The sequence below is a fragment of the Tachyglossus aculeatus genome, chromosome 5 (assembly GCF_015852505.1).
Source record: "Tachyglossus aculeatus isolate mTacAcu1 chromosome 5, mTacAcu1.pri, whole genome shotgun sequence".
NCBI lineage: Eukaryota > Metazoa > Chordata > Mammalia > Monotremata > Tachyglossidae > Tachyglossus > Tachyglossus aculeatus.
This window is the reverse complement of record NC_052070.1, coordinates 56,552,355-56,566,495: the sequence shown is the minus strand read 5'-3', so window position 1 is coordinate 56,566,495 and position 14,141 is coordinate 56,552,355. Positions and strand designations below refer to the sequence as shown.

General features: G+C 45.7%; 1 protein-coding gene and 1 non-coding gene across 2 annotated transcripts in view; one reads left to right on the top strand and one right to left on the bottom strand.

Annotated features, from left to right (window-relative positions):
* Window positions 1-14,141, bottom strand: part of IGSF21 (immunoglobin superfamily member 21) — a 386,505-nt gene that overhangs the window by 346,270 nt on the left and 26,094 nt on the right. The gene's annotated exons all lie outside the window — the stretch shown is intronic.
* Window positions 12,970-13,107, top strand: LOC119929328. The gene has a single exon (XR_005451457.1). It is a non-coding gene; the product is annotated as a small nucleolar RNA SNORA7 (small nucleolar RNA).

Sequence of the window (14,141 nt, the reverse complement as noted above, 5' to 3'; positions counted from 1 at the left end):
AAGGAGAAGCAGAAAAGAGCACAAGCTGGGGCGTCAAGAATTTCGGGCTCTAATCCCACCTCTGCCACTTGTCTGGTGGATGATCTTGGGCAAGCCGTTTCAATTCTCTGTGCCTCAGTTTCCTTGCCTGTAAAATGGAGATTAAATAGCTGATCTCCCTCCCCCTTAAATTCATTCATTCATTCAATCGTATTTATTGAGTACTTACTGTGTGCAGAGCTCTGTGCTAAGCACTTGGGAAGTACAAGTTGGCAACATATAGAGACGGTCCCTACCCAACAACAGGCTCACAGTCTAGAAGGGGGAGACAGATAATAAAACAAAACATGTGGACAGGTGTCAAGTCATCAGAATAAAAAGAAGTAAAGCTAGATGCACATCATTAACAAAATAAATAGAATAGTAAATATGTACAAGTAAAATAAATAGAGTAATAAATCTGTACAAACATATATACAGGTGCTGTGGGGAGGGGAAGGAGGTAGGGCAGGGGGGATGAGGAGGAGGAGAGGAAAATGGGGGCTCAGTCTGGGGCCCCCTGTGAGCCCTGTGTGCACCGGGACTGTATGTGAACTAATTATATTGTATTTCTCCCAGCTCAACATAGTGCATGGTACATGGTATGTGTTCAACAATAACAGTAATTCTTTAATATCATTTCTTCATATCATTTTAGTATCATTACTATTTTAGTAATAATAATAATAATATTGTTGGTATTTGTTAAGTGCTTACTATGTGCAAAGCACTGTTCTAAGCGCTGGGGTAGGTACAAGGTAATCAGGTTGTCCCACGAGGGGCTCACAGTCTTCATCCCCATTTTACAGATGAGGGAACTGAGGCCCAGAGAAGTGAAGTGACTTGCCCAACGTCACACAGCTGACAAGTGGCGGAGCCGGGATTTAACCCACGACCTCTGACTCCAAAGCCCGTGCTCTTTCCACTGAGCCACGCTGCTTCCCCTATTAGAATATTATTAGAGTAACATTACTATAATTAAAATACTCCTCTTAGTATCATCATTATTATTATTACTACTACTGCTAATAATAATGATACTAAGAGGAAGCAAAGCCTAGGCAGTACCTATAACACCTCTGAGGAGGTAAGTTGTAGCTTCTTTAAACTTGCCTTGAAAACCTTCTCTGGGCCTCTTCCTCTGGAGATTTTCAAGGAAAAGAGAGAGGACTATCATTCTGAGAAATCTGAGACTCTGTTTCCTGGAGGCAGGAAGGTTGATACTTGACCGCCTAAATTTCTTTCCGGGCTTAGGATACTTCAATACCTCAGTTTCTCTAGTGCACCACATGCCCCCTGGCCCAACCTCCACTCCTGGAGCATTGCAAACATCCCCAAACAATCCCTTAGAGTGTGCTTTGCTCTCCTTGAATAGGAAATAGGAAATCACGGTGCTGGCAGAGTCATGTAACTGTTTACACACTATTACAGGATGTAACTGCAGAGAAGAATAAACCAGTAAATGTTTATTGAAAGGATCCTGCTCTCATCTCCAGTGTCCTGTGTACAATCTGGTTTTAGCCTAATGTGTTTGTCTAAACACTTATGTCTCTGATAAGAGGCACCATAAGATTGGATGATAGAAAAGTAGGATTGTAAATCATCCAGGAACAGCCTGGAATTAGCTAAAATATAATAACTTCTCTGATTCTTAGAATCGGCAACTCTATTTAGGTGGGTAGTGGGGTTTGGAGGGGTGGTTGGCTCTATGGTGTACAACCTGGAGAGATTTCAGCTGGATCCCCCAATTTCTGAGGTGTCTGCTTTGTCTTCTTTCACTGTCCAAACACCCTCAGGCTCCCAGTTTGAGTTCATGTCCTGCCCGTGTTCACTGTCACATTGCTGTCCTAAAAGCCACCATCTCAGTTGCCCCCTACATGGGCACTCTAGAGGTTAAGGTCCTTGCAGAGAGGAGCAGGTAACGAACTTTTCACCTCATCCACACAGAAACCGGTCACAGAGCAGTTGAGACCCAAAGCCCTTGCCAGCCAACTCCCCATCTGCACATCCTCAATCTTCTTCTTATTGTAGATTTGCTAATTCTCAGCATGTTACAGAGCCCATCCAGGCTTTTTAGAGAAGACTGATTTATGTCTTCCCTTAATTGTTTCCCAAAGTGGTTTGTATCCAGAGACCAAATAGAATGAGAGTGAGAGAGAGAGAGGGAGAGAGTGAGAGAGAGAGAGAGAGAGAGAGAGAGAGAGAGAGAGAGAGAGAGAATCCATTAATTTCAGGTTGAAATTTTAAAGCCCAATTCTCTCCCTGGCAAAACCATATTAAGGCACTAACCTCCCATCACATACCTCCTCAGAACGTGAAGACCCTTGTCAGAGCCTCACTGTCTAAACAACATACGCCAGGCTGGAGGGAAGGGCAAAGGGGACGTTAGGTCATTGAGACGGGACAGAAATGATGACTGGGCACTTTTCTGAGAATGCTGTCATAGAGGGATTGCTGAAATTCCTTAATGCAGCACTGAGATAGTGCTCATGTCAGCAGCTTTCTGGCACAATTTTTTTTTTTTTTTTTGGTGGTGGTGGGAGGGGTTGAGAAATTAAATCTTCACTGGGTTTTTCATATTTTTTAATCAAATGAAATTATAGGCTGCACTGGCTCACCTACTCCTTGCCCAAAGGTAGGGGCTGGGCAAGCTTGGTTGATTTTAGCTCACCAGAGAGAATGGAGAAAAACTTCCCATCATCCTGAGCATCACAAAACCCTTGGACTGGAGACCGGCCATGCTATTTTCACCAAGAGGCCCAGGAGAAGTTTCACAATATGTGGGCATTGGGAGGAGCTCCCAGTGGTGGGACTTCCAGGGGTGGGAATTGGGTGGAGATTCCAGGGGACTGGTGACACATGATATAATGTCACAGGGACAGAGATGGTGACAGAGGCCTGGTGAAGTGGGACTTCAGTATCCATTGGCCACTGACCATTCCTGCCCCCCCAGCCGCTTGGAGAAAATGTAGGCTATTCCAGGACACTGGACATTTGACCACAGACCTCCAAAGTGGTCCAACCCAGCTGCCTGGACTTTCTAAGGGCCACAGGGACTCCCTCCTTTCCGCCCACAGTATCTCACCTCATCTACCGCGAACACATAGCAGTTGTCAGTTGGTCAGTCTCATATTTAAAACCTTCCAAGGAAGGAGATTTTGCAAATCTTCAATCAGTGGTATTAATTGAGTGCCTAATGTGGGCTGAGGACTGAACTAGGTGTTTGCGAGAGGACAATACAGTTGAGTCAGTAAACACGTGTCCTGCCCACAAGGAGCTTACAGCCCATTATAGGGATGTCCAGCCTTCACAGTCACAGGCTTAGCTGGTCTTTCTGGCAGTAGGAAGTAGAGTGGCCTAGTGGAAAGAGCATGGGCCTCGAAGTTCTAATACTGGCCCTACCACCTGCTTGCTGTGTGACCATGGGCAGCTCACTTCACTTCTCTGGACCTCAGTTACTCATCTGTGAATGCGGGTTGAATATCTGTTCTCCCTCCTACGTGAACCATGAGTGCTCTGTGGGAAGGGACTGAATCCGTTCTGATAATACTGGATCTTCCCTAGTGCTTGACACAGAGTGAGCACTTAACAATATCATTCTTATGACTGCTATTACTATGATTAGAAATCATCATCATCATCATCAATCGTATTTATTGAGCGCTTACTATGTGCAGAGCTATGTACTAAGCGCTTGGGAAGTTCAATTTGGCAACATATAGAGACAGTCCCTACCCAACAGTGGGCTCACAGTCTAAAAGGGGGAGACAGAGAACAAAACCAAATGGCAGATGTTACTATGTACATAGAGCACCCAGCTCTCTAGGAGGCTGGGTGAGTGGTTGTTATGCTCAGTAGTTAGGGAACTGGTACCCAGGATTCTGGTTTCTCTTGATTCTCACTTCCTTCTGACTTGCTGTAGGCCCTTCGGGTTTCCCCTTCAGTGTCTGCACTGGCGGGAAAAGATCCACTTAACTTCCAAATCCCCACGACGAATTGACCCACAGGCAGCTTTAGCAGGAACTCTCAGCTTCATCGTCATCATCATCGTTATCAAATGCATTTATTGAGCGCTTACTGTGTGCAGAACACTGTAGTAGGAGCTTAGGAAAGTACAATTCAACAGAGTTGGTAGACATGTTCCTTGCCCACAATCAATCTGGTCAGACAAGATCAGACAGGCCTCACCCATGCTGGAAGTCAGAGACCAAGTGGGATTTGGAGGCTGTTCTCCTCCATGCCTGGAGTTTTTTTTCAGTGGCATTTGTCGAGCACTTACTAAGTCTCAGATAGATACGAGGTTATCAGGCTGGGCACAGTCCATGTCCCACATGGAGCTCACAGTCTTAATCCCCACTATACAGATGAGGTGACTGAGGTACATAGAAGTGAAGTGATTGACTCAAGGTCACCCAGCAGACAAGTGGGAGAGCCCAGTTTAGAACCCAAGTCCTTCTGAAACTGAGGCCTGTGCTCTAACCATTAGTCTGGTGCTTCTGGAGCTCTGACTTAGCTTGATCAAACAAGCTATAAATCAGTGGTATTTATGGAGCATTTACTATTAGCTGCATCGTAGCCAGAAGGGTATTGAGAAGTTGAGAAGATGGACAGAGACCTGAGAAGATGACTGATTGCCCACAAAGGTTGCTGGGAGTCCTGGGTGCAACATGGACCCTGTAAGCCAACCCTCTCTACACCCTTTATAAACTGTGATATTTGTTACCACTTACTACATGCCCTAGGTCTACCAACTCTGTTATATTGGATATTGTTTTATTGTGTTTAGTTCAGTGCCCTGCAAGCTGTATGTGCTCAATAAATATGATTGATTGAATGATTGCCAAGCACTGTGCTAAGTCCTGAGGTAGAGATGATATGGTCAGATCAGACAGTCCCTGGCTCAAATGAAGCTCACAATTTAAAAGGAAAGGAGAACAGGTATTTCATCTCCATTTTACAGATGGAGAAACTGAATAACAGAGGAGCTGAATATCTGGCACCCAGCAAGCATATTGCACAGCCAAGATTGGAACCAGATCTTCTCACTCTCAGTCCTGAATCTTTCCACTAGGTCATTTTGCTTCTCCCGGTGAATGGGTGTAAGGTGGGAAGGAGCAGGGAAGAGGGGGAAAGGGAAGAGGAGGAAGGTAAGGAAAAATCAATCAATCAATCAACTGAGAGGTTACTGTGTGCAGAGCTCTGTAATAAGTGCTTGGGAGAGTACAACTAGCAGAGTTGGTAGACACATTCCCTGCCCACAAGGAGCTTACAGTCTAGAGGGGGAGGCAGGCATTTATAGAAATAGATGAATACATTGTATATATTGTAGAAGTGCTGCGGGGATGAGGGAGAGGTAAATAAGAAGAGAGAAGAGAAGGAGGTAAAAGAGGAGAAAAAGAAAGTATACTTTGATTGAATAGTCAATTTATTCTAATTACATTGAAAAATGTTTTAACATCTGCCACCCCATCAGAGAGGAAGCTCCCAGGGGGCAGGGGCATCTGATGTTCCTGTTGTACTTTTCCAGGCATCTAATAAAGTGCATTGCATTGTATTAAGTCCCTCTAGACTATAAGCTCATTGATGGCAGGGAACATGCCATTAAATTCGATTGTATTGTACTCTTCAAGCACTTAGTACTGTTCTCTACACATAATAAGCACCCAGTAAATACCACTGATTGACTAACGGCATTCAGTAGGCACTCAATAAATACCATAACTACTACTACTACTACTACTACTACTAGCTGGCAGTGGAATTGAAGCACTAATGAGAAAATGATCATTTCCTCAATGGTGAGGAGCTTTCTCCTGAACCTTAACCATGCATTTTACGTGAGCTGAAGTCTTATAATTGAGCTGCCAAAATTGTTTGTTTTCTGCATTGCAATGCAGAGAGAAAAGGAGATAAATTCAGCACATTCATGATGTTCATTTGGATGGCAGCCCTTCACCCCTTACTAAAAGGAGCAAAGAGGAATTCTCCAGTCCTGCTTTTTGATGTAGAGAGGGGCTTCCCCATCTTTCTTCAAAAGCAGCAATGCTCTCCTCACATTCCTGACTCAGGAGCAGGTGAGAGCAAAGAGGTCAGAAAGCCTGCCTCAGACCATAGCCCAATTTTCCTTCACAGACGAAGGTAGAGACTCTCCATTCTCCCCTTCTAGACTATAGGTCATTGTGGGCAGGGAATGTGTCTACCAACCCTATTGTATTGTACTCTCCCAATCACTTAGTACAGTGCTCTGCACACAGTAAGTGCTCAATAAATATGATTGACTGATCTACTCCCGAGAGACTTATCCAAACTGCCCATGTGCCTTTCAGAGGCTGTCAGAAGTAGAACAAAATACAACAAACAAAAAAACAAAAAGCCACCCCTACTGGAAGTCAGGGCATTTCTCCTGAGAAATACAGACACAGAGTCCCTTCTGCACCACCCTGACTTGCTTCCTTTATTCATTCCTGCTCCCAGCTCCATACCACTTATATACATATCTGTAATTTATTTGTATTAATGTCTGTCCCTCTCTGGACAACTCATTGTGGGCAGGGAATGTGTCTGTTATTTTGTTGTATTGTACTCTCCCAAGTACAGTTCTCTGCACACAGTAAACACTCAATAAATATGATTGACTAATTGACAGTTTTAGGAGGTCAGGTTTACTGCAGGTTGGTTCTTCATAGATTTACCAGTTTCCTTCCCCCTTCTAACATTTTTTCCCTCGACTCCAAGTTCCACTCTCAGTGGCTGCTGGAGGATGGGTGATTCCAGATTCCTTCCCCACTGTCTATTCTATCACCTCTAGCCACTTCCAAGCTTGCAGGTTCTGCTGGTTTGGAGAGCAGGAAGGGAAACTGTTTCTCTGAAACTTCATTTCCAGGATCTAAAGTTAAATCTTCTTTTCTATTTCCAGTGATGTGGCCTAGTGGAAAGAGCACAGGACTAGAATCTTTGCCATTTTGCTGTGTGACCTTGGACCAGTCACTTCTCTTTGCCCCAGTTTCATCATCTGTGAAATGGGGATTTAATACCTGTTATACTTCCTATTTAGACTATGATCTCCACTTGGGACAGGAACTATGTCTGACCTGATTAGCTTGTACCTAACCCAACACTTAGTACACTGCTTGGCACGTAATAAGCACTTAACTAATAATAATAGTAATAATGATAATAATGATCTGCTTCATTCTACTGACCGGCTTTATTAGTAAGACAGGTGTTGGGAAGAGGGTGTGTGTGTGTGTGTGTGTGTGTGTGTGTGTGTGTGAGAGAGAGAGAGAGACAGAGAGACAGAGAGACAGAGAGACAGAGTTTGTGTTTGTGCACAAAGGGTTGGATCCTACACCGTGATCAGCAGGCTCTTGCTCCTGGACCTTCTGGGCATATCACATACCCCTTTCCTTTTCCCAATGCCAAGAAGAAAATGACAATTGTCCCGGGCAGCTTGGTGGCACTGACTACCTCTGCCTTTGTGGGCAGAGAGCAGAAGCCAAGGCCTCCACTACCTCCTTTGGCCTCCACACCTCCACCACACCCTGGCTTCCAGTGTCCTCTCCCTCCAGTCTTTCCCACCTTCCTCTTCCCTCCACACTCCCTCCCTGCTCCCACCTGGCTCCTTCCCTCACCCATCTTCCCCTTCCACACATCTTCATCCTGCCTCTCGTCCTCCTGCCATTCCCTCCTCCTCCTGACCAACACCCAATGCTGCACTCCCTGCTGACCAACAAAGTCCAGTCCCTAATTCGAAGCTCCCTCTTCCCTCCGATTTACTCCTGATGATGAATAATCCCCAGTTCTCTCTGTAATACTGAACCACTAATAAGATTAAAACATATCTCCTTCTTACAGCATCGATTCATAATGCTGATTTACTGTTACTTCTCAGCTGCTACAGAACGGATGCACATACCCGTCCCCTTAATCTCTATCCATCTCCCCACCGCTGAGGAATAACTGGTAATTAATACCTTTCTGTCTCCCAACCCCTGCCAGATATGGCTGCCTATCAATACTCAGCTGGCAGCCTGCCACCAATGCTTCTTAAGCTTCTGGTCCCATCAGCTGCGATCAGAGCTAATCCTGCCATCTCTGGAGTCCCGTTTGGTGGAGTCAAGAGAACTCTCCCAAGATACTCCCCACCCCCACTAAGATTCTTTGCCAGTAGCTGGTATTCCCTCAAGAATAAGAGGATTCCCTGCTTTGCTTTTTCATGGAGCCGCTCTCCCCTTACCAACCTCAGACTCCTGCCAGCTGTCCAGGAGAGCTTAGCTAGAACTCCTCCTATGCCCTGGACAGCTGACCTGTGCTGGTGGCACAGCAGACTAAATCATCCATGAAGACTGGAAGTCTAGGGAGGCTCTGATCTGGGGAATGAGACTAGTGAGCTGTAAGAAGGGACCTGAAGTTAGCTTTTAACTGGAAGCATTTTAAACCCAACCCTGGTACTAAGTGCCAAGGGGTCTCTGTGGGCATGGAATGTCTCTTATACATTGTAGCATTGTACTCATCCAAGCACTTAGTACAGTCCTCTGCACACAGTAAGTGCTCAGGAAATGTGATTGACTGACTGACTGGCTAAAGGATGACTCGGGAGAGGCTAGTGAAGGTTGAACCATGTCTGATGCTGATTTGGTTCTCCTCCCTGACAGGGATGGAATGGGACTTGGGAGAAGCAGAGCTAAGGAATAAATTCTTGCCACCAGTTCACAGATAGCAACTGGGAGGGAAACCAGGTTCTCAGATCCAAAATCTCTTTGGCTGGAGAGAGAGAGAGGCTAATGGGTAATCAAGGGGAGGGTTTTTTTTTAATGATATTTGTTAAGTGCTTACTATGTACCAGACTCGTTTCTAAGCAATGTGGTAGATACAAGGTAATCTGGTTGGACACAGCCCCTGTTCCACATAGGGCTCACAGTCTTCAGTCCCATTTTACAGATGAGGGAACTGAAGCACAGAGAAATTAAGTGACCTACCCAAGTTCACCCAGCAGACAAGTGGCAGAGCCAGGATTAGAACCCAGTCCTTCTGACACCCCAGGCCCGTGCTATATCCACTAGGCCACGCTGCTTCTGTAACTGCCACCCCCCACCCCCTGTGCACATGCAACCTGATCTATCAATGAATAGTATTTACTGAATCCTACTGTGCACAGAGCCCTGTATTAAGTGCTTGGGAGAGTTCAGTACAAAAAAGTGAGTAGAAACAATCCCTCCCCTCAAGTTTACAATTTGCTGGGGGAGACAGACATTAAAAAAGAATTGCAGGTAGGGAAAGAAACCGAATATAAATGTGTTCATAAGTGCTGTCAAGCGAATGGGATGGGATGAGTACCTAAGTGCTTAGGGGATACAAATTCAAGTGTAAGGGTGATACAGAAGGGAAGGAAAATAGGGTGGGGAGAAAAGAAGGAAGGCTTCCTGGAGAAGATATGATCTTAGTACAGTTTTGACCATGGGGAGAGTAGTGATATGTTGAATATTAATAGGGAGGGAGATCCAGGCAGGAGGTGGGGTGTGAATAAGAGGTTGATGCCGAGAGAGATAATAGTGATGAACAGTGAGCAAGCAGGTTGGCACTTGAAGAGCAAAGTATCCGGATTGGGTTCGAGTGGGAGGTTAGCAAGGTGGGGTTGGAGGTAGGGAGCTGATTGATTGTCTTAAAGTGGATAATGAGGAGTTTCTGGTTGATGTGGAGGTGGAGGAGCAACCACTGGAGGTTTTTGAGAAGTGGGGAGACAAGGCACAGAGCGATGCTTCAGAAAAACACAACGGGCACCATCGGATGCGCTGTGCAGTAGCTGGGTGTTGGCGGCAGAGCTCAGGCGATCCTGTCAGCATGGTGGCAGAGGGGAGGGAGTAGTTCTGGCCTCGGGCCTGATGCTTGTGACTGGAGAGGCCGGCGCGTCTGCTTTTAATAAAACATAACGAAGCGTAGGATCATAAAATATTTCTTTTAATTCAGTGCTCCCGCGAGGGTGGGTAATAATCACTAGGCAGAGCATAGGATTGCCTGACTTCTAACTGGTATGAGGCTGAGAGCTTCCCTAGGATGGGCAGGGGGTCGGAGGGCACGGGGGTAGGGGCACAGGGGGTTGGGGAATCTGGGGGTGCTGTTGGGGAGAGAACCCCACACACCTACCAGATCTGATCTGATGTCTCCCTTTCCTGAGCTCCTTGGAGTTCCCCATAGGCCAGGAACAGCTTGCTAGGAGAAAGGCCTGTGAGGTTCTCAGTCCGTTAATCAATCCATGGTGTTTATTAAGTGCTTACTATGTACAGAGCACCATACTCAGCACTAACCTCTTAATTCTGCCCAGAAGGACGGGCAGAAAAGCAAAGAGTGACTGCATCCTGGGCTGTGACTCCTGCCAAGTGGACGTGACTGGGAGAGAAAATGGGCAGGCTTGGTTGGAACTTTAGAAAGTAGTCATTTGCTCTCATTTTTCTCTTTGTGGACCTGTCCAAGGACCAAATTGAGGCAGAGAAGGGCAGAGGTTTAGGGGGTCAAGCAGGGCATACAGCGGGAGAAGTTGGCTGCTGGGGTGGATCAATTAGTAAAATTTACAGAGTCTCTACTTGTGTACATAACAAGGCAGGTATTTAAAATTATGACGGTATTCATTAAATTCTTACTCTGTGCCAAGCTCTGGAGTCAATATGAGGTTGGATACAGCCCCAGTCCCACATGGGGCTCTAAGTTTAAGGGGGAAAGGGAACAGGTATTTTATTCCCATTTTGCAGATGATGAAACAGGTACAGAGAAACAAAGCTATATGCCCAAGGAAACGCAGCAGACAGGACTAGAACTCAGGTCTTAACAAGTCCTGTTCCTTTTTCTTTTTTTAAAAGAGTATATGTTAAGCGCTTACTATGTGCCAAGCATTGTACTAAATGCTGAGGTAGATACCAGTTAATAAGGTTGGACACAGTCCTTGCTCCACATAAAGCTCACAGTCTTAATCCCCATTTCAGATATGTGGAAACCGAGGCCCAGAGATGTTAAGTGAGTTGCCCAAGGTCAAACAGTAGTCAGGTGGTAGAGCTGGGATTAGAATCCAGGTCCTCTGCTTCCCAGGCATGAAATCTTTCCACTAGGACAAACAACAGAGCTAAACTTGGTAATGGCTTGAGTGTGGAAAGATGAATAGGTGAGTAAATGCACGGAGTTGGAAAATCGATATATGCCTAAGTGCTAAAGATTGCTTTATATACCTAAGTGCTAAGAGTGGTTGTTGGTTTGATATGCCCTGGAATGGTGGGAATGAATCAGGGAAAGCCTCATGGAGGAAGTAGGATTTCAGAGACTTCTGAAGATGGAGAGAGCCGTAGCCTTCAGGATATCCTGGGAAACAGTATTGCCTAGTGGATAGAGCACAAGCCTAGGAGTCAGAAGGACCTGGGTTCTAATCCATACTCCACCACTTGTCTTCTGTGTGACCTTGAGCAAGTCACTTAACTTTTCTATGACCCAATTACCTCATCTGTAAAATGGAGATTAACCGTGAGCCCCACATGGGACATGGCTCCTGACCGATCTGATTACCTTGTATCTACCCCAGTGCTTACTACAGTGCCTGGTACATAGTAAGTGCTTAACAAATACCATTAAAAAAAAAGATTACAACAGGGAGAAAACTCCAGACCAAGGGAAGAGCATTTGCAGGGATTGGAGGCTAGGGAGGGGAGAGGGTGGTTTAGGAAGAAGGTTGATTTGGGAGGAGGAAAGAGCACTGAGTGGGTAGTAGTGGATAATAATAATAATAATAATAGCATTTATTAAGTGCTTACTATGTGCAGAGCACTGTTCTAAGCGCTGGGGAGGGTACAAGGTGATCAGGTTGTGCCACGGGGGGCTCACAGTCTTAATCCCCATTTTACAGATGAGGTAACTGAGACACAGAGAAGTTAAGTGACTTGCCCAAAGTCACACAGCTGGCAATTGGTGGAGCTGGAATTTGAACCCATGACCTCTGACTCCAAAGCCCTTGCTCTTTCCACTGAGCCACGCTGCTTGTTGCTGTGGTGAGATTCTTTAATGTCATTATTCTCTGTGGTAACTACAGTGAACTCCTACTGTTTCCCTGGCCCTGTACTGGAGCTGGGAAGCACACAATAAGAGACAAAGGCATGGCATTATACAGGGTGTAACCCCAATGGTCCTAGAAGAAGGGAGTTTCTGTTCCATTTTTCCAGAGCAGAATGTGGGGGTCCTACAGACCTCTCTCAGCAGCTCTGGGTATTCACCCACCCTGCAGGGTGGTGGCAGAGAAGAAGCAAATCTTCAAGTGTTCAAGCTTCAGAGGGGACTTGTGGAAAGAGATTGGGACTCAATCAAGTGGCCCAAGCCCTACTGAAATCACATCTCCTCCAGGAAGCCTTCTCAGACCAAGTTCTCATACACCCACCCTATTTTTCCTCCTTACTGCCTCACCCGTGCACTTGGTCCCACCCACTATGCACTTAAGTACTCTCCTCTCCACCATCTTTATTCCCTCAGCACTTACATCCATATTCTTATACTCAGTTGCTTCCTTGACAAGTGATGTCTTTTAGTTTCTATCTCCCCAACTAGATTTCAAACTCTTCAACAGTAGAGATCATGTCTACCAAATGTATAGTATTCACCGAAGACATTGGTACAACACTCTGCACAAAGTGCTCCTTAAATATCACTGATGGATTGATTAGCCCCAGCTCTGCTGTGTGATCACTTGGCCTCTCTGTGCTTCAATTACCTCATCTGTAAAATGGGGATTAAATAAATACTTGTTCTCCTTCTCCCTTAGACTGTGAGCCCCAGGTCAGAAAGGGAGCCCCAGGTCAGAAAGAGACTTTGTCTGATCTGATTATATTGAGCCTACCTCAGGCCATGACACATAGTAAATGCTTAACAACTACCCCAGTGATGATGATGATCAGTCATTTAGTCAATCACATTTATTGAACCCCCCTCTCAGGATCAAATCTGGAGAGTTTCTAGTACTCTATCAGTCTCTGCTACAGGAAGGAGAGTCAAGGAGAGGCATACCCATTCCATTTCTAGCTTGGGCAGTAGCTAGTGAGTGGAAGGCAATCTACTATAAGTCAAAACTCACTTGTGCTGGGCAGCAGCGGCATGGGAGAGAGTCGAGAGCGGAGACTCAAGTTTACTGCATGGAAGAAGGCAATGGTAAACCACTTCCATATTTTTACCAAGAAAACACTATGGATCCACTACCAGAATGATTACAGATGGAGGCGGGGCATTCTGGGAGACATGTGTCCATGGAGTCGCTATGGGGCGGACATGACTCTACAGCATAAGGCAAGACGAGATTTATTGAACACTTATTGTGTGCAGAGCACTGTATTAAGCACTTGGGAGTGTACAATGTAACAATATAACAGACACATTCCCTGCCCACAATGGAGGATGATGATGATATAAGCATAAGGCCTGGACTGGGGGTCATGGTCTCCTGGATTCCAAGAAATGCATTCTACCCCAAGTTCCCCTGGGGCAGCACTTCCCAAAGGAAATGCTCCCTGGCATTCCTGACTTAGTACCCTCCCCAACCCTCACACTGAGCCTGGAGCCACACTGAAAACTTCCTCAACACATCTGCCCAGCACCCAGCTGCACACCTTGTGACCATCACACAGGCCCCTCTCTATGGGAGGGAGCTAGCTTTGTTTAAATCAGCCCTTTTTAGTTTAAAGAGTTGGTTTATATGCTCTCTACAGGAAGCTCTTAGTAGTGAGAGGGAAAATACTGCTACTACTACCAATAATAATAATAATAATTTGAAAAGAGTTTAGTGGCAACAACGATACACCCACAAACCTAACCTGAACAGATTAGATTCAGATCTAGTGCCACTGCTGAGATCCAAAGGACGATGCCCAGAGGGAGGGGGTCCTTGAATCCCACCATGTCCTGGCTCCACTATTCAAAAGGACTGAATCAGCAGCACAACCAGCACAGCTCAGATGTATGGCACCCCTCCCTACCCGCTACTCTCAAGATTGGCAGAATCTTGAAGGGCAGAAGTTGCCTGGATAGCAAGTACCCAGGCACAATTATCAATCAATCGATCTGGGGTATTTATTGAGCCCTCACTTGAACACTATACTAAGCAC